Here is a 25659-nt window from a genome sequence, read left to right on the forward strand (position 1 = left end):
TATAGACAATGCATAGCCTTCCATTGAAAGACACATTTATTGGGGCACCTGGGTGGCTCAGTTGATTAAGCATCTGCCTTTGACTCAGGTCATGGTCCCAAGAATCCTGGGATCAAGCCCCATATTGGACTCCTTGCTCAGCTGTGAGCCTGCCTCTCCCTCTCCCCCTGTCTGCCATTCTCCCTCCTTGAGCTGTCTCTCTCTCTCTCTCTGTCAAATAAATAAAGAAAAATCTTAAAAAAAAAAAAAAAGACACGTTTATATTTTGGACTATCCACTTTCAAAGAAGTAAACTCATCATAGCCTCTCTTCCCCCTAAATCTTTGGCTAACACTCCTCCACCCCAAGATAGGCACACACTGTCTTATTTTCCATCATCTCTCCAGTGTATGACATAGTACTTGTTACACAATGAACTTTCAAAAATGTGGCACACATGAATAAATAGAAAATGCACTCTCAAATCACTGACCTACACTTTCAGTAATTTATTCCATATTCCACTTTCTTTTTCCTACCCTGTTCTTGTCCATGTAAAATATATGAAATAAACATACATTTACATCTCTTTTAAATTAATTACAACTGCTGAAATTTGAATAAGCAAGTGGGGGTTTTTTTATTTTTGTTTTTACATCTTTTAAAAGGAAAGTTGACAATTTGATACAAAACAGGAATAGGAGAATAGGGTTTGACTGGGAGGAGTTTAATGTTCAAATTCTATCATAGTGAAATTATCCAGGAGTCTTCCAGATGCTCAATAAGCCCTTGTTTTTTTTGATTGATTAAATTTTGAAACTTGCAAGGCCAAGTTAATCTCATACCTACAGTTACAGCAATGTTACAAAGATTAAGAAATCAAAAGGGTTATCAGCCTGGTGATTTACAGAGGACCCTATAAACGATTTGTCATTTAAAAGTGATAGAGGCTTTTAAGTGTTTAAGAGATTAGCACTGTAAGCATGCTTTCTCTTGATCTAAGCTGTAGACTTCTGCTTTCCTACTTACTATCTCAAGATGGATCTTGCAAGCAATTCAATTATCTGCACTTTAGACACTAAGTATCTGCTGCTATTTGTGTTACTTTTGTAGTACTTGATACTTATTTCTTTGTAGATCTTGATACTCTTTATTAAAACCACAAAAATAATAATCTCTGTTTTAAATAAGACTAATAAACTAATGTTTCAGTTAGGTTGTTCCAAGAAAACGTGATGAAACATTTTTTTCTTATAGAAGGTATAAAAATGGAAAACCAAATGTAAACTGAAAGTCAATGTTTTTAAACATAGGAAATATTTTAATTCTAGGAGCTATAGATACTAATACTTAATATATATCTTATGGTGAGAAAGTATTTAGTTCCTGTTATCACACAAATAACTTATAATAAAATGTATCAAAATTTTGATATACTAACATAACTAGAAGAATCTAGGGCCTCATGAAAGACTACAGAAAAAATATTTATTTTTCATATATATTCTATCTCAATAAAATCCCTAAATTATTTTCATCCATTTGAATTAGCATTTTTGATTTTTATGTTAATAATTACTTAGGGCACCTGGGAGGCTCAGTGGGTTAAGCCTCTGCCTTCGGCTCAGGTCATGATCCCAGCGTCCTGGGATGGAGCCCAGCATTGGACTTTCTGCTCAGCAGGGAGCCTGCTCCCCGCCCCTCCCCCCACCCTCCCACCTGCCTCTCTGCCTACTTGTGATCTCTGTCAAATAAATAAATAAAACAAAAACTTAAAAAGAAACAATTGCTTAATCCCCTAATTTCAATTAAGCAAAATATTTTCTGTAATATTCAAAGGATAATGAATTAGTTCCTTTGGCCCAATAATATGAATTTCAGTTGTTGATTGTGAAGCATTCTAAATACTGATTTCATAAAGTTCATTTTTTAGCCTAATGGCCTGCCTAAATTATAGAGGGAAATATGTTGGAATAGAACATTCCATTTCCACTCAATATTTTAATTTTTAGACTAACAAGTTATTTGGAGGTAAATATTTGTAAGACAGGCACATTTATAACTTAAAAAGGGCTTTTTACATTAAATGTGGGTAGTGCCCCCTGGTGGAAGTATGCCAAAATAAAAACTTGAATAGTTAATGCTACATACTCTTAAAAGCTGAAATCACAGACTCAAAGTTTTGAGTTGAGCATTATTTAAATAGTAAAACCTATTTCAATTACTAAAATTCATCCTTTAGTATTTTATATAGGTTTTACAAAATTTACCCTAGAATGGTTATGTAAAAGCAACCCACTAGTTTCATTTGCATTGTTTTATGCAATTTAAAATTAAATTTATAAAGTAGCCATCTAATTACTTAACTACCCCGACCATATCCCAAATCTTTGAACATCCCATATAATTCAGCAACGTGAAGGCAGAGATTTCTTTTTTTTTTTTTTTAAAGATTTTATTTATTTATTTGACAGAGAAAGATCACAAGTAGGCAGAGAGGCAGGCAGAGAGAGAGAGAGAGGAGGAAGCAGGCTCCCTGCTGAGCAGAGAGCCCGATGTGGGACTCGATCCCAGTACCCTGAGATCATGACCTGAGCCGAAGGCAGCGGCTTAACCCACTGAGCCACCCAGGCGCCCAAGGCAGAGATTTCAAATGCCAAACCCACTGCTGTACACTCGATGTCTAGCAGTGAGTTTGGTCTATGGCAACAGCACAGCAGAAATCTGTTGTGATTCATTTCACAGATTTTTTTCAAAATACTTGAAGGTAGGGGGCACCTGGGTGGCTCAGTCAGTTAAGCATCTGCCTTTGGCTCAGGTTGTGATCCCAGGGTCCTGGGAATGAACCCTGCATCTGGCTCCCTGCTCAGCGGGTAAACTTCTTCTCCCACTGCCCCTCACCCTGCTCCTGCTTTCTTCATCTCTCTGTCTCTCTGTCTCTCTCTCTCTCTCTCTCAAATAAATAAAAAATCTTTAATAAAAAAATATTGGAAGGTAGGACTTAATACACTTTGCATGAAGAATCTTCCTTACAAACTGAAATCTGTTTTTAAATACCACATAAATATTTCTGGTGATTAATGTGCTAATATGGGATATTTGCTATTTCCCCCTGTTGAACATAATACTAGTGAAAGTTCTGTGTCTCCAGCAACATTCAAAAGTATTCAATATTCACATGGAGTATATAGAAACTTGCATTATAAGACCTTGTCGAAATCTGAATAAATGGCATGAAACTCAATTTAAAGGATTCAATGTAAAATGTTTGACCCTCTGGTTCAAGGGAGTTAAGTTATTCTGAAGCTATATCGCTGTTATTCCTATAGCAAAATATTTTATTACTTCAAAGGCTTATTTATGCTTGTCAATGACTATGAAAGGCATGCGTGAACAAACACCAAAAATTAAAAATATGTCCTAAAAGTTTGAACTGTTACCACACTAAATGAGAGGAGAATTCATGATTATTAATGTTACATAACAATTACTCTCTTTGCTTTCAAGTTGTTTGATAACTGAAAACCTTTAAAAGTTAACTGGTTTTGCTTATCTACTGTCCCTTCTTGGCATAGAATACTTGATGAAAAATTGTTGCTATGGAATATTGAGATTATTCATTGTTTTTTTTACAATGTTGTACGTTATTCCCAATGGTTTATTTGCATCAAAACTTTAAAATCTTGTCAGAATAGCTAGAGCCATAAACATTTTCATACATTAACAAAGGAATGTTTTAAGATCTTGGACTTTGACTATAAAATATTTCAGATAGCAATAAATAAATTTCCAGAAGATTTGAAGTATCTATTATGAGGAATTATTATGCAGGAGTATCAGTTACAGATTATAATCAAGAAAAATTATTTAATAAGTATATTTTTGCTTCTGCATAGGCGAAGGTTTGAATATGTATGTATAAGAAAATGTTTATATGTGAATTTAACACCTTTATTTTAGTCTTCTATTCTGATTATACTTATAAACACTTGAAAGTCAATGATAAATTCAGCTACTGTAAGCATTTTCAAGCGTTTAATTTCATATTCTGTTTAAACAACCATAAAAATAATACAGTGATTTGGGGGCTAAATTCCTTGGGGTAAATTAAGAGGCAGGGAAAAATGAATATCAAATCAAAGTGAATATTTAAAAATAAAGTAAAAATTAAACATGCTCACAAGCCCTCAAATCTTTAAGGCATATTTTAGAATGCAACCACTCTCTAAACTTAGAAATAACTTCTTTATAATGCTATAAAGAAGTATTTCTATGATGTTGAAACTAATAGTGGAGAATATTATTATTCATAATATATATGTTCTCTCTATCTTTTCTTTCTCAGCAGAATCTTTCATTGAATTCTTTCTAATCAGGACAAAATAATTTAATGAAAGATTCTGCTAATGTAGAAAGAAATATCTGATATTAACCAAATTCTACTCCTAAAATAGTTCCCTTTGAAAGGAATTAAAGAAAACTATTGTAACATTATGATGAAAACATATCTTTGTTTCCATGAGGTCAAATAAAGTTAGAATATGTTAAAGATTATTAAAGAAAATGAAGCTTATATATACTTTTACTTTTAAAATGACCTGAAATTTTTTTAACTGTGTGGATTTTTTTTTTAATAAGAGAATAATCCATTTGAAATGAATAGCACATTAACAGAACTCAATTTGCTGTTACAAAAGAACCAAGTTTTGAAGTACTCTAAATATTTACTTTTCTGCACTGCCAAGCAAAAGAAGTCATGCATGATTTCAGTTCTTGGTAAAACCATGTGCCCTGGACATGTTCCTGTTAGTTGTGGCTTAAAGCAAAGAAAGTAAATTGTAACAATACATTTTTGAAATAACATTTACTCTGGACTCAATGATAACATTTTCTCATCTTTTGAAGCCAGTCAGTTGGCAGAGTAACATGTTTTTTTGGCATGTAAGTCGATAAAAATATTAACTTTCCCAATACAGCCAGCTCCTGAGTTTCATTCATTCTGAGAATTTTGATTCCATCAAGGAAAATTTCTTATTTGACAGTATCCTTTATAAATTGTAATGATGATCAAAAAGTCGAAATTTGACATGCAAAATTTAGATCAGAAAGAAACTATCAATGCCCCATGCACAGCTAAGGAGGACAATACTAGGAAACACAAGTGGTTTGGCTAACTTGATTTGGAAAGAGCAATAACTGACGGTTTGTCTCACTGTGTTGGTATCAGAGATTCTGCTAATAATCTACATGTAGTCTTCTCTATCACCCCCCAAAATCATGAAAAAACATCTGATCTAGCAACTTGACTGTTTTTTACATGATTATCAAAAAATGGCAGATAAATACAATATTCCTTCCACCAGCACAGATATTTCTTTTTTAATCTTCCTTTCCTCTCTTTTATTTTTCCTTTTTCCTTCTAGTGGATAAAACTAGAAGCTCTTGCTGACTGTTCAAGCAGAGATTTCACATTTTTTTGAAGGCAAACATATCCAACTCCCAAAATGGTACCATACAGAGAAGTTATTCATAACTTTGTGAGTATTTTATTATCATAAACTGAAGAATAGCTTTTTGATTTAAGGTTAAGAAATCATTAGTCAATACCAAATACCAAAAATATTTAACTAAGCTACTATTCTGGATGACAAAATTGGCAATTAACAGTTATGAAATCATTCCAAATCTGAGGGAATTGCATCTGCAGAATGGAGAAGATATGAAAAAATTAAAAAATAAGTAAAACTTACCATTTTTTTTTTTATTTTTTTTTTTTATAAACATATATTTTTTATATACATTTATCCCCAAACAAATATCTTCAGAGGTACCTAGAAATCTCAAAGAAGTCTGCTTAAAAAAAAAAAAAAATAAGCTGAAGTAATTCAGGCAACTATGAATGGGAGAAAAAATGTAACAAACACCAAAAATTTACCACCAACCATAGGAAAAAAGGCATTACAAAGACAGATAAAAATACCTAGATATTCCAAGTTTGCTCCCTTTGGAGAGGTCAGTCACTCTCTTGAAGCTGAGTTTCCTAATTTCTGGTATTTTATGATGCCTTATTAATAAATATACAGCATTACTTAACAGTATAGAGCATCATCTCTCAAGTTATTAACCTTTATATGTGACATCATCCTCTGTATATTCTATTGCAATTGTTCAAAATTAGAGAGATCTGTTCATGTATGGATGTGTCATTCTAATTCATTAGTTTTTCATAACTGTGAAATATCCCATTGTATTAGTGTTCTACAATTTAGTTAATTCTCCTGTTGATGACATTCAAGTTGTACATCAGTCAAGAGAGTCAAAGTTTATGCTGCAATAGGAAGCAACCAGTAAATAGCAGGGGAAAAAAGCAGTCTGCTATAGTTTAAGATGTTCAGTCTCATGGAATTGTCAGGGTTCTACGTAATTATGGCTTTCCACCTAGAAAATGACAGCCATGCGGATGCTGGGTAAGAAAGAGAATTATTGTACAATTCACTTTAATTTCTTGTTTGCTGGCCAGAACCAGTGATGTGGCTCAGAACAATAGTTTCCATAAACCCCTAAAGGAAAAGAGAATCATTTATAGGTGAACAAGAGCTTTGTTGACCACCTTTTGTTTCTAGTTCTTACTATTGCAAACCCTACTGATGTTTCCTTGTACTGATATGAGAGAAAGACTTGTGAATGAAATTCCTGGGCCTAAGGAGTGCCACCTCTTTGATTTTCTTAATAGTCAAATCACATGGTCAAAGAGTTCTACTGCACTCCCACTATAAGAGAATGAGAGTTTCTATTTCTCATAGTATTTGTCAATACTAGGTACCAAAGGTCTCTTGTGATTGGTAATCATATCATCTTACTGTGATTTTTAATTCACATCTGCCTGATTGCCCATAAGGCTGAGTATCTTTTTTATTTATTTTTTCAGCCACTCAGTTTGTCTTCTATGAATTAAATATTCATACCATTTGCCCATTTTTCTATTGATTTGTAGAAGCTCTTTATGTATAATGATTTTATGAAGGACAAAGATAGTCTCCAAATCTGTGGATTATCTTCTTAATTGTTATCACAACTTTGGAAGCACAAAATTTCTTTTCTCTAATTCTAATGCAAATTATCTCTTTTCCTTTGCAGTTGGTATTTTTTAAAACAGTTCTTCTCCAAGTATCATAAAGATATTCATTTTTCTTCCAAAAATTGTAACATGTAGCTTTTCAAATTTAGTTCATTCTCATGGAATTCCTTCTTATGTTGTTCCTGAAGGAGTAAATTGGTTTTTAAAATATAGGCAACCAATTGTTTCATGATTATTACTGAATAGTACATTCTTTTCTTCCAATCTAAATGTCACTCTTGCCATATAACAGTCTTCTCATATAGAGATACTTTTCTTGATTCTCTATTTAATTAATCGATCAGTAGGTCTATCCATAATTGATTAGTAGGTCTATCCATAATTATCAGTAGGTCTATCCATAAAGCTAATATATGTCTATAGCTTTATAGTAAATCTTGATATCCTGCAGGACAGGTAACTTCACTTTGTTCCTTTAATTGAAAAAATTTCAGTAGTATTTTATTTTCCTTTTATTCTTTACTCTTTACTTAACTCTTATGTACCAATGTCAGAATCATTGTAACAATGCCAATAAAAACTCTGTCAGGATTTTCAATAGAGTTGCATTAAATAATCACGCTACTTGAGAAAAAAATTCATCATTCCATGATACTGAGTCAAAATTATTTTTCATTTATTTAAAATTTTATAAATACCTAGTAACTAATAACATAATTTTCTCCATTAAACTAATACACATAATTTGCGAGATTTATTCATAGATAGTTTTCATTTCATTGTTTTTGTTGCAATAATAAATGACATACTTTTTAAAGTACATTTTTAATAATTTCATGGCTGTGTAAGCATGCAGTTCATTGCTGTATATTGATATATAAAGTTAATTTCAAATGTATGTTTTTATTTTCTCTTATTTTTCCTATATAGAACTACATTGCCTATAGATATAGTTTTATTTCTTCCTTATATACTTTATTAATTTTTATTAACTTTTATAATAATATTGAATGTAATCAAGAATAGCAAACATCCTTATCTATTTTCACATTTTAAATAGAATGCTTCCAATATTTTACCATTAATTATAGCTCATTTCATAAATGCTTTGTACCTAAATCTTCAATATATTGAAGGTGTGTCTTTTGCTTTTGCTTTAATTAACAATAGCTTTTATCATGAAGTTATTGATTTTATCAAATGGTATTTTTCATTTCCATTTATGTCACCAGATGTTTTCCTTTTTATTCTTCTTTTATCTCATATAACCCTTTTATTTCTAGGATTATCCCCACAATTATTACACCACCACCATTACTGTATCAGAGCTTTTGCATCTATGTTTATAAGTGACTTAGTCTATAATTTTTATTCTTATCCTGTCCTTGTCTGATTTATGTTCAATGGTTATTCATGCTGCATAAAAATAGTTGGGGAATTTTATCTCTTTCTGTTCTCTGATCGACATTCTGTAAGATTGAGATTACCTATACTTTAAGTATTTAAAGAGCATACTTCTAAATTCTGGCCTCTTATTATCTACTAACTTATACAGCCTTCATTATTTTCTCTATAAAAGCAGGCATTACAGTTTTTACAGATTAGACCAATATGGCCAAGTTCAATCTAATACAGCTCTAAAATCAGTCTTACTGACAGATTTTTTTTTAAGCCCTATATATCTTGACACATAAATAACATTTTGCTAATATGGCAAAGTATTAGATTCTTAATTTTTACAACATTTCCTAAATAAGTAAGAAAAAGATGAAGATGTCTGCTAAAATTAACAAGTAATTAATGAAATAAATACAAATAAAAAGAGCATGTATACCCCAGACCTCTCCAAATTGAGAGTTCTCTCTATCTTAGAAAAAGTTAAATAATGGTGATCGTGCTGATGACTGTTCAGTCAAATGGCCACTTTTCTATACAAATGATGGCAATATAAATTGGTACTATCCTATTTATTATAGTAATTGATTTGTTTTTGTATACATCTAAGATCTTAAAGGAAAGATGATCATTACTATATTGAAGATAGAGTATTCTAATCAATACATTATCTTTGTTAGACCCTTAGTAAGTATTTGGATGTTTTGGAATGGTGTAAAATCTAAAATTTGTTATCCCCTAGTCAATCTGAATTTACTGAATATCTGAATCCCTAAAGTATATTAGTATTTCACATATTCAAAAATTATATTTACACTCCTAAACTTCTAATAAGTCACAAATATTCAGCATCTTAAGTTGTTTCACTTAGAAATAAACCAAAAGTTGACTCATGACAGTCTCCATGAATGCTAAGTTATAACATTGACTGAATTCAAATGTAGGTTTTATGGACAATTAGTCATTTGTCCAACAGTCTATGATAACCTCTGTATCTTTCCCTTTTCCTGTATAGCTTATGTCCAAATGACCTGCAGTCCATTAAAATATCTTTCTGGAGAGTTAACATTATGAATGTTTTCCCAGATTGCTAAAAATAGTAATTTTACCCTGCTTAAGGAAACATGGTGCCAACTCTAAGTATCTTGTTATTAAAGATAAAACTTTATGGTTTTATCTTTAGCTCAATGCAGAATACAGGTTTATTTGGAGAAGTTTCAATAAGAAAATTTGAAAAAGAACTTACCGTCAAATTTTTTTCACTTGACCTGATGAAACAAATCAAGCCCATGATGATGATTTAATGGTGCAATCAGTAATGTGTCAAAACTGATTGATGTATCCCTTCAGAGTATGGCAGGAAACTTGATCACCAAAGTCTCAGACAAATTTTACCCAAAAATCCCTCTGACTAACCAGACCCAAAGAGATTCTTTTAGTCAATTGTCTTTCGTTTTGTCCTTGAAGCACAATGATTTTTTTTTTGTTGTTCAGCCCCTCTACTTTGAATTGAATAGCACACAGTGACCTCAAGATGTTATTTATGATAGAGAGCTACACCTACCTTTCAAAATGTCAAATGTGTAGTCAGGTGGCAAAAAGTGATTTCTCTGTGGAGACTTAAGTAAGAAAGTAATAAATGTAATTTTCACAAAACACCAGTTTTAATAGCTATCAATGTGTTATAAACACAATGAAATTTACAATTGGTACTGAGTCAGCACTCAGTTGCCTTCACTCTTTAATGCTCACCTCTATGGGTGTAGACCTGCTGCTGAGAAGGCAGAACATACATCACTAGTACACACATCAGCTGAAATCTCACTGCAATTCAAAGGTGAATCAAATGATTGTCTCAAAAATAATGGTTTTCCTTTTCCCTATCATCTGTACATTTTGGAAAGTTTTCCTGAAAGTTTTATGAAGTTCAAGGACATTTGTGTAATTTATCATGCACTTCTTGTTCTGCTTCTAAGAGCCTTTATAGAAGAGTGGCAGAGAGGAAATCTTGATTGTGGTGACTGAGAAGTTACAGGAAATGCTGTGTGGTTTATTTAAAGTCCTGGGACCCAAAGTACAGTCTCTGGATCATTAACCTAGTCATCACCTGGGAGCTTGTTACAAAGTAGACCTTCATGCCTGCCTCAAAACCACTCTTCTCTTTACAAGATCCCCAACAAATTGTATGAGCATTTGGAGAAACATTCATTTAAAAGACTGTCTTACTGAATTTGAATTATGGGAGACGGCTGCTTTCCTTATTAGCCATACGACGAGCGCCAATCCTTTAACCTTTCTGAGCCGTAGCTTCGATATCAATTCAATAATTAGTACTTATCTGTGGTGACACCCAAGTGGAGTTATTATGAAGATCAAATTATGACACACAGCAAGGTATCTGACAACCTTAGAAAAGATTATCAATCACTGTTGTCATTATTAATTTTTCTAATAGGGAGCTCTCATTTCACCAGTTCAGATATATCAACCTTTGACATTACCTTATAAGTTAGATATGTCTTTTCTGTGCTACCACAATAAGGATTTTTTTTTTCTAATGCTCTCCCATATCTGCTTCATCTTTGCTGCCAGGCACACTTCGCTGCCCCTAATGCTTTGTTTGGGCAGGACCACATGATCAATATGGCCAGTGGTCCCAGACTCAAAGTGTCACTTTCCAGTAGGAACAGTTATTTGCCAGTGTAAGACTTTTCAGTGGTGTCTTCTCTCTTCAGCCTTGTCCTTCTAGATGGTGGAGTTTCCATCAGTTTGAGTCTCTTGAGTATAGATGAGATCCCTTGCTGGCACGTGGTGAACATATGTCATGAATGAGATTAAACATTTATGGCATTAAGTCCCTGAGATTTTTGGAGTGGGTTGCTCATACGCCATAACCAAGTCTACAGTAACCGATAGACATCCCTACTTTTCCATGTTAACTATCAAGGCTGCAGGTGATTTTAGACACTCAATGAAACCATTAAGTCTTCTGGGCATACCTTCACAAAATATATACCCTAAATATGTATGTATATACGTGAAGAATCTGATTCATTTTAACACCCTCTTAATCTCTGTGATTCAGCTTTGCCTCTTCAGTCCACCCTACAGAGCTTAACCAAACTGATTTTCCTTAAGGTCTCTGGAATCTGACTATGTATTCCAGATCAGTATGGCAGATATTGCTCATGTGTTCTTTCATATTTCAACACAGAAAGGGATAATTGATGATGATAAGTTTTCCTGAAGAGACAAGATATGCCTTTATAATCATTTTTAACTCAGAAAAGTTGAAAGCTTCTAATCACCCATCAAAGTAGACCAGAAAGAGGAAATGAATGCTGTAGTATCAGTCTAATTTTTTCAGCTTAATGCCCTAAATAAATACTCCTTAAAATCTGGTCTCGCTTTTTAAATTCTCATTTTTATTTCCTACAGCTTCTCAAAAAATAACCTTCTCTCAAACCAAAACCCCCTCCATCCTTCTCCCAACAAGCAAAATAGAGCAATGTGAAGTGTGATTCCGACCTTTTTCTTTCCCTGGAGTTTAAGTAGATTACAATGCAGATAGCAACATGTAGAAAACTAATTTGCAAAATTGCCCAGCTCTTGTCATGAGACACTTGTGTTCCCAGGTATGAGAAGCTTCACTGATTTATCCAACCTTAACAATTAGAAATATAAGAAAGGATAAGAATGAACAAAGCAGCTTTGTTTCTCAGAGATCACTAAACTCATCAGAGAACTTAAAAGACAAGATCGGCATGACTGTGACGGTGTGAGGTTGTTGTTCTGCACTAGTTACATCAAAGGATTGAAAGAAGCAAATAACTTTAATAATAGTGATGGCAATAGTAACTGTTACATATTAAGTACTTACTATGTGTGAGAACTGTGAGGAAAGTGTTTTCTTGCATTTATTTTTCTCACCTGTCTTTAAGATAGGTTTTATTATTACTATTTTATCGATAGGGAAACCAAAACTCAGAGTTAAATAAGCTTGCCCCGAGTCACTTTGCTAATAGATTTTGAAAATAGGACTTTTTTTTTTTTTTTTTAATGTCCTAATATTGTTCCTGAGTGGATGCTGGATTTTTTTTTTTTAAAGATTTTATTTATTTATTTGACAGAGAGAGAGAGCACAAGTAGGCAGAGTAGCAGGCAGAGGGAGAGGTAGAGGGAGAAGCAGGCTCCCCCCTGAGCACTGAGCAGGGAGCCCAATATGGGGCTTCATCCCAGAACTCTGGGATCATGACCTAAGCTGAAAGCAGCTGCTTAGGTGACTGAGCCGCCCAGTTGCCCTGAAAATAAGACTTTCTATCTCCAGTGCTTACATGCCTTATCCCTTTTGCAAGCCTGCTCTCTGCAATGAGACAGTAGTGGGTCTGGAGTAATAGGGGGTGAGGGAGAAGTGTTATGCCTTAGCTCTAATTCCAACTCTAGTTTCAAGGGTCTGTTTGACCTTAGGACCGCTAACGTGCTTCTGCAGCCAACACCCGTTGACTGTTGGGACTCCTGGTTGGCTCAGTTGATTAAGCGCCTACCTTTGGCTCAGGTCGTGATCCCAGGGTCCTGGAATTGAGCCCCACATTAAGCTCCTTGCTCAGTGAGGTCCCACAGCAGATTCCATGTTTCTCCCTCTGCCTGCCGCTCCACCTGCTTGTGCTCTCTCACTCCCTGAAAAATAAACAAATAAAATCTTAAAAAAAAAAAAAAGACCTGTTGACTGTTGTATGGTTCATCATCTTTTACAAAACAGATGCTATTCTGAATATCAACTTATGAACTAAATTTCTTTGCCTATAAACGTTAAAAATGTTTGTCATTGATTGAATCTTTGCATACAGATATTTTTCTAAAACAAAGACTTATTTTTTCATGGAAGCTATAACTTCTTATTCATTTCTTTTTCATTTTTATACATTAGTATTTCTTAATAACTAATCTTTAAAGGAACTGGATTTCTCATTTCTATCCACTGGTCATGTAAAAATTATTTCCAAGTAGTTCATCAGTTATTCAATATTAAGTTCCAATTAACAAAGACACTTTCCACGAAAAAAAAAAAGTTTTCCAAGGTCCAGTTTTCAATAAATATATGTGTCTATGAAATTGAGAACCTGAGGATGAGACTAAGGAATTTTGAAAGTTGATGCAAAGATTAGAACCAAGAAATTCCGAGCTTGGTCACTGATGACATTAGGAGTTTATTTTATGTTTGCGAGCAGAAAGGATCTGTTTATTATTATAATGTTTCTTGGTATTTTTGTGATATGACAACATAAATACAGAAAGTAACTACTATCTTGAGAAAGTATTGATTTATCAGAAGATTCTAGCTACAAGTTCCATTTATCAGTATATATGGCTTTGAGTTGTTCATCTAAGTTCTTTTTTTTTTTTTTTTTTTTTTTTTTTTTTTTTTTTTTTTAAAGATTTTATTTTTATTTATTTATTTGTCAGAGAGAGAGGTAGAGTGAGCACAAGCACAAGCAGACAGAGTGGCAGGCAGAGTCAGAGGGAGAAGCAGGCTCCTTGCAGAGCAAGGAGCCCGATGTGGGACTCGATCCCAGGACGCTGGGATCATGACCTGAGGTGAAGGCAGCTGCTTAACCAACTGAGCCACCCAGGCATCCCTCATCTAAGTTCTTTGAGGTATCTCTTAACCATCTATCAACCTGCCTTGACAAGTCTGTGAGATTGTTGTAAGGATGCAATGAGACAGGCATATGAAAGAAATTTACATGCTTTAAATTATTATTTAAAAAACAACTGGTTTTCTTTTTTAATACCTATTGCTTAATCTGCAAAGACTAAAAATGTGTATAGCCTCGAGTAGTGGTTTCATCAATAAAAGAGAACTAGATAAAGGCCTGTTCATTACTTGTCTATTTTGTGTTTATGAACACATATTTACAGACCCTCTTTTGTCGATCTTTGGGCTTTATTCCAGTCTATGCCATCTGCCAATACTCAAAGAAGAAACATGGAATTTATGTGTGTGTGCATGTGTGTGTGTAAAGTGATTAGGAATAAGCAGAGGTGATAAAACTGCTAACTTTTTAAATTCTCGATGTAAATCTTCTCAGTGTTTGGTATTTATCCAAACAGAGTTCATCATGACAATCAAATATATAATTATATTTTCTGTCATTAGTTATTGGTAAATTAACTGTGGTGAAGGCGACTCAGTACAAAAAGTTCTAAATATTCCTTCGATCCTTTATTTCTTAGTTTGTGGCAATATTAGTGGCAATATTAAGAACCACAGTATCTTGTTGAAAAATGCCTACATGCCTGCTAGGATAGCATTATTTTGAAGCCTCATAATTAAATACATTTGGATCTTCAGCATCCGAACTATGGAATAGGGTCCAAAACAGAGAAGTATCAGCACTATTTTCATTGTATAGAGGCAACTTCAATAGTTTTGCTTTCGTTTTGTCCATAGTAAACAAACTTCCAACCTCAGAGCTATTTCAGAAGGTAATTATTTTAAATGCATTTACATTAATATGGATTTCATTACTGAGAGTATATGGAAATGACGAGATAAGAGAAGACTTTTTTCAGGTAATTCATAGTTATAATTAACAATATGTGAAATTGGGCCTGCTAATTTTGAAAAGTGACAGAGTTTTCTAACAAAATTTATTCTACTTTATTAAAATGAACTCAATAAGATTCCCAAACGAAAATCAACTGTAGCTGTCTATTTCTGTAATAACATTTACAATTTTAATTATAAAATTAATTTTCCAGGATAGCAGGCTGAAATTAAATATTATAATATTTGTGTTGACTTTTTTTTTTACTGGATCACTCATCTAAATAATTAACCTTTTTGCCATTTTGTAAGTCCAAATAACATATTATAAATATTCTATGAGCAAAGCAGAGTCCTAGAAGAGTGATTTCTAAAGGTTCTTTTCTGAAATTGCTATATATGCTTAGACGGTCTCATTGATTTTGAATAATTAAATCATGCTTCAGTATTTGAAAGTGATTTAAAATTTTTTATTGGATTCTACCATAACAATTGAAGAGTAAACTAACCTAATCTTAAGGGAACAGTTCAATCAGTTGCCACAAGTAAAATCAACAATGTAGCGAAGTCACAGGTCAAGAAATGGGACATCAGTCTTTGTGTTCCCTCCCAATTCAAACTTAATATGTCTATGAACTTCTAATACTAGAAAAAGGTTTTATAGTTTTTTAACTTTGTAATACTTGTGCAAAGAGTATTATTTTTTTTTGTTAAGCTTCTTTCACTCATTATTTTTGTGAGATTAGTTTATGTGATTACATAGTTTTGTATAATACACCATTACTTGAATAGTCTCTATCCATTTATATACTTTATATCTATGTACTTATGTTTTTATGTATATTGGGGTTTTTATAAATAGTTCTGCCATTAGAGTTCTACTTCATGTCTTTCAGTTATGTATACCTAGCAGCTGATTTACACACATATATTCAATTATTTGGGATGCTGTCAAACACCTCCCCAAAGGGATTGAACATAATTTACCCTCCCAAATGCATCTAGTAAATTCTCCATTACTACAATATTAGCAATATTTGGTATTAACTGTAGAGTCTTTTTTATCTTATTTTTTCTGGAAGGTATATAATGGTGGCTCATTATGATGTTATTAGCCTTTCTGTAGTGATTAGTGAAGCTGAGAATCTTTTCATGTTTTTATTGGCTTTCTAATATCTTAGCCTTTGAAGTGAAGTGTTCAAGATTCTTGCCCATTTTGCTAATGAATTGTCTCTATTTTTCTAGTTTCTTGAAAGATTTCTTAATATATTTTGGATATGTGTTCCTTTTTCAGGTTTAAATGTTCTAAATATCTCCAGCTCAGTGCTTTGCCTTTACACTTTCTTCATGATGTCTATAGTGACATGAAGTTCTTAAATTTTGAAATAGTTCAATGCATCAAACTTTTTCCTCAATATAGTTACAGTTTTTGTAGGAAATACCTGTTTTAGGAAATATCTGCCTACCTCAAGGTATTGTAAGAATTCTCCTATATTCTCTGGCTATTTTATCCATAAAAAATTGATTGTTTTAAGGTAGGGATTAGATTTATTTCTACATATATATACAATTTACCTAGCACAAGTATAAGAAAGATCGACCTTTTCATCTCCTCTGCAATGATGCCTTCTCTATAAATCAAGTGTCCAAATTACTGTAAATCAGTTTATAGATTCTCTTCTATATTACATAACTCTATTTTCATGAAAAACATTGACCTGTATTTCTTTTGATTTCTGCTGGCTCATAAAATAAGTTAGAGTGGATTCTCTTTTTGCCTAATAACATCGGCAATAGTGTGTGGGGTGTGTGTGTGTGTCTGTTATTTTGTCCTAAATTGTATGGAAGAATTCAACAAACCAGAGCAAGAGTGTTCTTCATGGAAAGGCTTTAAGTTATAGATTTAATTTATTTATTAAATATATAAGAATTATTTATATGTTCCATTTTTCTTCTTAATAAGTTGTATCTTTTAGGATATTATCCTGTAGGATTTTTTTATTTCATCTACTATCTCCTATTGCCATAATATTGTTTGCTCATATTAAAAAGTTTGTCAACACTTAGGAACAGTGTAATGTTTGTAGGATCTGAGGTGATACCATTTTTTTCATTATTGATATTGTGTCTTCTTTATGAGATATGTCCTTTGCAAATATCTTCTCCCATTCTTAGCTATTTACCTTTACCACAGCCTTTTACCTCTACGTCTTTCTAATTTATGCCTTTGAATGCAGTTAATTTGCTTCTAGGTCCTGATTTAGCTTCACTCTACACATTTTGATATGCTGTTCGTATATTATTTTGATGTTAAAAATATTTTTTGATTTCCAGTGTGTTTCTTTTTCACCTGTTGGACTTTCATAAGTATATTGCTTAATTTCTATATTTATGAGGATACTCTATTCTCATAATTCATGGATTCTGTATTTGAGAATTTTCTTACTCACTAAAATTTATTTATAACCCCCAAATCAGTACTCCTGTCACTTTACTGGGCATTGGTGGACTTGCACAATGTGGAGAAAAATTTGAGTAATTTGATATATATGTTCCCAGGTAAGGTAGAAGAAGGCAACACACTATCTTCTTGTTTCAACTTTTATATAGGAATGGATGGACAGGGTAAGGAGTAATGATATATAGTGCAAGAAGCTTTGGTTCTGGGGACATTTGGGACAGGATTCAAATTCCAACTCTGGCTCCTGCTAGTGGGGACAGCTCTAGGCCAAGTCACTTGACATTTCTGAACCTTGTTTTCTCTTTTGCAAAAGAAAGAAAATAAAATCTACCAGGATGAATATTTCTAGTATTTAAGAATGTAATTTATGTGAGATCTATAAATATGTGTACATATTTCCCCTAGGAGAAGTGGCTCAGTATTTGTTTATTCAGTTTTCATTTTATAGAACATAATATACAAATAATGAGGATTGATCTGTTTCTTTATCTTGAAGGAATTTCTAGCTTAATTGACTTGTGTTCCCAATTCTTTTGACTCTCTTGAGGCTAGATTTGGGACCTAGCATGTGTCCCAATTTTTACCACTTGGTAAAAATTTCCAGTGCACAGTTGTTGGGTCAGTGATATGTGTTATGGGTTGAATTATATTCCCCAAACTTCATATGTTGAAGTCCATGTATCTTTACTCCCTTGGTAGATCCCTGATTCTTTCACATGGATTTCTTAATGTTGCTCTCTCAGTGGTGAAGTCTTAGATTAGTGCACTATTGCTGAAAGCAGAATCGTCTTTTTCATTTTATTTTCTTATTACTTTATCTAATTTGTCTGTCCTATTATATTTTTCTGTGTAATTTTCCCAAAACAAAACAATATAATTGTATTTACTTCCTCTGCTTATGACTAAATTTAAGTTTATGTCATGAAACTGATTGAACTTAGTTATCATTAAGTCCAGAACACTGAAAGATGTCTCCCCTCACCCACCTCCTGTTTTTGTCTATCAGCCAGGATAGATAAAGTTGGTTACACTAAGAAAATAAACAAATCCCAAACTTAATAACTTCAAACAAACAACTTTTTTTTTTTCATTTTTTATTACTCACACTTCATGGGTCTTGGGGTAACAGGAACTCTGTTTTTGCATGATCTCATCAAAGATCTGGGCAGATCTGGAACATCTCTAGCCATAGCAGAAAATAGAAAAGGACATTGCACATAAAGTTCTGGCTCTTAAAATGTTCCACCTGGATACAACACAACTCTTCTACTCACATTCCATTGGTAAACTCAAGTGACATAGTCTTTACTTCAAGGTCACAGAGGCGTTAAATCTTACTATGTGTCTAGGAAGATAAACAGAATATCTCTGAATAGCACTAATGTCTAATCCAACCATTTTTTTAAGTGGCTAATTACCTACTACTAATGGTCAGTTAGTGACTATTACCTACTAGCTGAAAGATTGTAGAGTTCTCAAAGGTGGAGAATATGTTCTGTTTGTAATTGTAGAAATAATCTCTAATATCGTTTTATTAGTTCTGTATTGCTGACATAACAAATGTCCACAAACTTTATAGCTTAAGATAACACAAATTTATTTTTTAAGATTTTATTTATTTGGAGAAAGAGAGCATTCACATGTACAAGAGAGAGGGAGAGAGAGAAAGAGACCATGTACACGGGCAGGGGTGAGGGGGCAGAGGGAGAGGGAGAAGCAGACTACCTGCTGAGCAGAGAACCCTACCCAGAACTCGATCCCAGGACACTGGGATCATGACCTGAGCCGGAAGCAGATATCTAACCAATTGAGCCACGCAGATGCCCAACACAATTTTTTTTTTTTGCAGTTTTGTAGGGGAGAAATCTGGTACAGGTTTCACTGACCTAAAATCGGTTTCACCAATGTGTTCCTTTCTAGGAAACACTGGGAGGAATAGGGAATCCATTTAGTTTAAGTCATTGGCAAAACTAAGTTCTCTATGGTTATAGAACTAAGGTCTCTTGACTTCAGGCTCTAACCTGAGGGCCACTTTCAGTTGCTAGAGGCTATCACATTCCTTGACTCATGGCCCCCTAACTTCATGTTCAAGGCCAACTAAGGCAGTAATTCTTTCTCCCTCTCTCTCTCTACAGACACACACATGCATGTGTGTGTGCACGCGCATGTATATAGTATTTATGTATATTATATAATATTGTATTATAGTATTATGTATAATTATATACATAATCTTTTAAGATTCACTTATTTATTTTAGAAAAAGGGGCCAGGAGAGAGGGAAAGAGAATATTTCAAGCAGACTTCCCACTGAGCTTGGAGCCTGATGTCAGATTCAGTCCCAGAACTCTGAGATCATGACCTGAGCTAAAATCAAGAGTCATGTGCTTAATCGACTAAGCCACTTAGGTGCCCCTACACATAAAAATTTTAATTTAAAAATACTGAAAGAGAATTCTTAAAAATTATCTGTGCTTGATCAATCTCAATCAGGTAAATGAGGGCTATCTACTCCTATATAGGGAGAAATACAACATAGACGAAGACTTCATTTTTTTTTTTTGCTATTAATTAATCTTGATCCCTTAAGGAATAAGTGAAATTAATATTTTATGAAGCATCAAATAGAATGGTCTATGTTAGCAAATGCAAGAAAGAGCTTCAGCAATCTGCTTTGCTACATGATTCAAGGGATTTTGCTGAATAAGCAACTCAATATTTAGGAACAAGTTCTATATATGGTGAAAATAGTAACATATACTTCTAAGGCATAATGTAGTTTTCAAATAAATACCATCCATATTATTCCATCATATATTCCCAACAGCTCTCTGATATATACAGGGTAGCAATAGTTGATCTGCTTTGACAAGTTGAGACTTGGGAGTGAAAAGTGGTGTATCTACAGTGTTAGAGCTAGTTGTGGCAAGGCAAGAAATGCCTTAATATAAGCCTCCTTCTATATCCCTGTCTTCCTTTTAGGGAATCGCCCAGCTTCACAGAAAATGTGTACACAGTTATTCCCTCTACCTCCGGTGCAGGAGTGGAAGTAGGCGGGTATGTTGGTTGATTGGTATGTGGCCAATGAAAATGTAGCAAAAGATCTCAGAATCCTCTCTGTGGAGGGGTGTTCTGTTTTGCCACATCCTCTGCTGTGTAATCACGGGCAAAAATAGTCACTCTGGAAAATACAAACATTGATATCTTACGTGATTTATGGTTTTATGACTTTTAAAATACCTATGTGGAAGTGTGTTTCTATACCATTGCTGAAGGTGTCTTGCATTCTCTTTCCGTTAATAAAATTAAATTCTTGATGTGAGGATAAACCACTTCATAGACTGTATGATATCACAGTAGATAACTTTTACCATCCCTGTCAGTTCCAGATATTTCACGTTTTACATGATTGGTTATATTAAGAGGTAGAACAAAATCCTCATTTGGTTAGACGGAGTTCTGCATTATGATAACATACTATATTCCATGGCTTCACAAAATGTGCTTCCATCTCAAAAAGCCTTGCCCTCTGTGGAAGAGACCAAATATTTGCTCCCATTCTCTGTGTTATTGGAGAGATGTATAAATCCAATCATATCACTCTTTGTAACATGTGTATCAGACTCTTTCTACTTAGCTTAGGCTTTTAGCATACATTGTCTCCCTTTAATCCAACCATCTGTTATGCAAGTTTTGAAGCTTTACTTCACATGTTATAGACCAGATAGTATGAAACCATCATCATTCACATTGTCAGATATAACAACTATTCTCTTCTTCTTTCCATTTAATTCATCTCATTTCTTTTCAGAGTAACTGTAAAATTTAGAAATCATTCTCTTCAAGATCAAGTCACTTCTTTTTTTTTTTTTTTTTTCAGATTTTTATTTTTTATTTTTATTTTTTTTTTGAGTTTTTAATTTTTTATTTTTTATAAACATATATTTTTATCCCCAGGGGTACAGGTCTGTGAATCACCAGGTTTACACACTTCACAGCACTCACCAAATCACATACCCTCCCCAATGTCCATAATCCCACCCCCTTCTCCCAAACCCCCTCCCCCCGGCAACCCTCAGTTTGTTTCGTGAGATTAAGAGTCACTTATGGTTTGTCTCCCTCCCAATCCCATCTTGTTTCATTTATTCTTCTTCTACTCACTTAAGCCTCCATGTTGCATCACCACTTCCTCATATCAGGGAGATCATATGATAGTTGTCTTTCTCTGCTTGACTTATTTCGCTAAGCATGATACGCTCTAGTTCCATCCATGTTGTTGCAAATGGCAAGATTTCATTTCTTGTGATGGCTGCATAGTATTCCATTGTGTATATATACCACATCTTCTTGATCCATTCATCTGTTGATGGACATCTAGGTTCTTTCCATAGTTTGGCTATTGTGGACATTGCTGCTATAAACATTCGGGTGCATGTGTCCCTTTGGATCACTACATTTATATCTTTAGGGTAAATACCCAATAGTGCAATTGCTGGGTCATAGGGCAGTTCTATTTTCAACATTTTGAGGAACCTCCATGCTGTTTTCCAGAGTGGCTGCACCAGCTTGCATTCCCACCAACAGTGTAGGAGGGTTCCCCTTTCTCCGCATCCTCGCCAGCATCTGTCATTTCCTGATTTGTTGATTTTAGCCATTCTGACTGGTGTGAGGTGATATCTCATTGTGGTTTTGATTTGTATTTCCCTGATGCCGAGTGATATGGAGCACTTTTTCATGTGTCTGTTCGCCATCTGGATGTCTTCTTTGCAGAAATGTCTGTTCATGTCTTCTGCCCATTTCTTCATTGGATTATTTGTTCTTTGGGTGTTGAGTTTGCTAAGTTCTTTATAGATTCTGGACACTAGTCCTTTATCTGATATGTCGTTTGCAAATATCTTCTCCCATTCTGTCAGTTGTCTTTTGATTTTGTTAACTGTTTCCTTTGCTGTGCAAAAGCTTTTGATCTTGATGAAATCCCAGTAGTTCATTTTTTCCCTTGCTTCCCTTGCCTTTTGCGTTGTTCCTAGGAAGATGTTGCTGCGGCAGAGGTCGAAGAGGTTGCTGCCCGTGTTCTCCTCAAGGATTTTGATGGATTCCTTTCGTACATTGAGATCCTTCATCCATTTTGAGTCTATTTTTGTGTGTGGTGTAAGGAAATGGTCCAAATTCATTTTTCTGCATGTGGCTGTCCAATTTTCCCAGCACCATTTATTGAAAAGGCTGTCTTTTTTCCATTGGACATTCTTTCCTGCTTTGTCGAAGATTAGTTGACCATAGATTTGAGGGTCTATTTCTGGGCTCTCTATTCTGTTCCATTGATCTATGTGTCTGTTTTTGTGCCAGTACCATGCTGTCTTGATGATGACAGCTTTGTAATAGAGCTTGAAGTCCGGAATTGTGATGCCACCAACGTTGGCTTTCTTTTTCAATATCCCTTTGGCTATTCGAGGTCTTTTCTGGTTCCATATAAATTTTAGCATTATTTGTTCCATTTCTTTGAAAAAGATGGATGGTACTTTGATAGGAATTGCATTAAATGTGTAGATTGCTTTAGGTAGCATAGACATTTTCACAATATTTATTCTTCCAATCCAGGAGCATGGAACATTTTTCCATTTGTTTGTGTCTTCCTCAATTTCTTTCATGAGTACTTTATAGTTTTCTGAGTATAGATTCTGTGTCTCTTTGGTTAGGTATATTCCTAGGTATCTTATGGTTTTGGATGCAATTGTGAATGGGATTGACTCCTTAATATCTCTTTCTTCTGTCTTGCTGTTGGTGTAGAGAAATGCAACTGATTTCTGTGCATTGATTTTATATCCTGACACTTTACTGAATTCCTGTATAAGTTCTAGCAGTTTTGGAGTGGAGTCTTTTGGGTTTTCCACATATAGTATCATATCATCTGCGAAGAGTGATAATTTGACTTCTTCTTTGCCGATTTGGATGCCTTTAATTTCCTTTTGTTGTCTGATTGCTGAGGCTAGGACCTCTAGTACCATGTTGAATAGCAGTGGTGATAATGGACATCCCTGCCGTGTTCCTGACCTTAGCGGAAAAGCTTTCAGTTTTTCTCCATTGAGAATGATATTTGCGGTGGGTTTTTCATAGATGGCTTTGATGATATTGAGGTATGTGCCCTCTATCCCTACACTTTGAAGAGTTTTGATCAGGAAGGGATGTTGTACTTTGTCAAATGCTTTTTCAGCATCTATTGAGAGTATCATATGGTTCTTGTTCTTTCTTTTATTGCTGTGTTGTATCACATTGACTGATTTGCGGATGTTGAACCAACCTTGCAGCCCTGGAATAAATCCCACTTGGTCGTGGTGAATAATCTTTTTAATGTACTGTTGAATCCTATTGGCTAGTATTTTGTTGAGTATTTTTGCATCTGTGTTCATCAAGGATATCGGTCTATAGCTCTCTTTTTTGGTGGGATCCTTGTCTGGTTTTGGGATCAAGGTGATGCTGGGATCAAGTCACTTCTTTAAACTAGTTTGTCCCTGCACAATTATCACTTTTTAAAATCATCCTTTAAGATCAAACCTTGTCTCCTCTCCCTGAATTTTACTACTTTCCCAATTTCTGCTATCTGTATCTTTGCAAAAAATTTAATTCCACCCCCTCTTTCCATTTTTTAAGCAGAAAACTCTGAGATAGAAATAGATAGTATGATAAGAGCCCATAAAATTATGCTGCTAACAATATGAAATGACATTAGATCATCTGATTTAATATGTTATTTTATGTATTTGAATGCATATATTGAGTGTTTGCTTAGACATGAGCTCCCCTCTCAAGTCAGTCATTGTTCATGGAAGAAAAATAAACGTGTAATATCAAACTTTAATATGATGTGTTTAGTATGAATAAATATAGTAGAAAATACTTTGAAAGGACATGAGAAGGTGTAACTCAGCAATTGTAGTAAATAAGAAAATGATTCATGGGGCACTTGGTTGGCTCAGTCGGTTAAGTCTCTGCCTTAGGCTCAGGTCATGATCCTGGGTTCCCGGGATCGAGCCAATCCCTGATCAGCAGTGAGCACGCTTCTCTCTTTCCCTGCCTCTCCTCAGGCTTGTGCTCTCTCTCTCTCTCTCTCTCTCTCACTCACTCTTTCTCAAATAAAAAAACAAAAACTTAAAAAAAAAAAAAGAAAGAAAATGATTCATGGAGGAAGTGATATTTAGGTTGATTCTTAAAGGATTATTTTAGTGGGATGTAGAACGGAGTAGAGAGTAGAGTGCAAGCATATTGCAGGTGAAAACAATAGTGTGATTTATTAGTTATCTATTACTGCATAACAAATACTATCAACTTAGCTGTGTGAAACAACACACCTTAATTATCTCATAGTTTCCATGTGTCATCTTAGCTAGGGCATGCTTATCTGAATCATCCACTCGGGGTCTCACACAGTTGTGATCAAGGGGCTGTCCTAGTTCACATTGTCATCTAGAGACCCCATTAGAGAAGAATTGGCTTCCAAGCTCATTTAGGTTGTTGGCAGAATTAATTTCCCTGTGGCCTTATGGCTGAAGTCCTGACTTGTTATTTTCTGGAGGCTGGAGCCTCCCACCATATTGAGGCCACACCTAGCTCCCTTCCATATGGGCATTTCAAACATGGATATTTGCCTCTGTATAAGGCCAGCAAGGGAATTTCTCCCTTTTAGAGGATTTCAGCTGCTTAAGTCAAACCCACCTTAGATAATCTCCCTTTTTATTAATTCAAAATAAACTGATGGGGAGACCTTAATTGCATTTGAAAAATCCCTTACTTTTACTCTATACTGTAAATTTATCACAGGGGTGATATCCCACCACTTTTGCCATATTCTATTGATCAAAAGCAAATCACAGTTACCACACATGCTCTAGGGAAGAGGATTATTCACAGGTGTGGCCATCAGAGGTTGGGAATTATTGAGGGTTACCCTAGGTTCTGACTGTCATAATGGGCAAAGACAGGTATTCATGAAGTAATACAGTACTGTAAACCTGCAAGTACAATAGTTCCACCCAGTAGCAAGATAGACTGTAAAACATGGTTAGAGGTAAATAAAGGTCAGACCCCATGAACTTTGAACAGCTTATGAAAGAGTTTGGGTCCCATGTTACATGCAGAGAGAAGCTATTGAAGACTATTCATTGAGTAGAGCTTGGGTATAATCAGTCTGAAACCAGTGAATAAGAT

This window comes from Mustela lutreola, chromosome 6 (assembly GCF_030435805.1).
Source record: "Mustela lutreola isolate mMusLut2 chromosome 6, mMusLut2.pri, whole genome shotgun sequence".
Lineage (NCBI taxonomy): Eukaryota > Metazoa > Chordata > Mammalia > Carnivora > Mustelidae > Mustela > Mustela lutreola.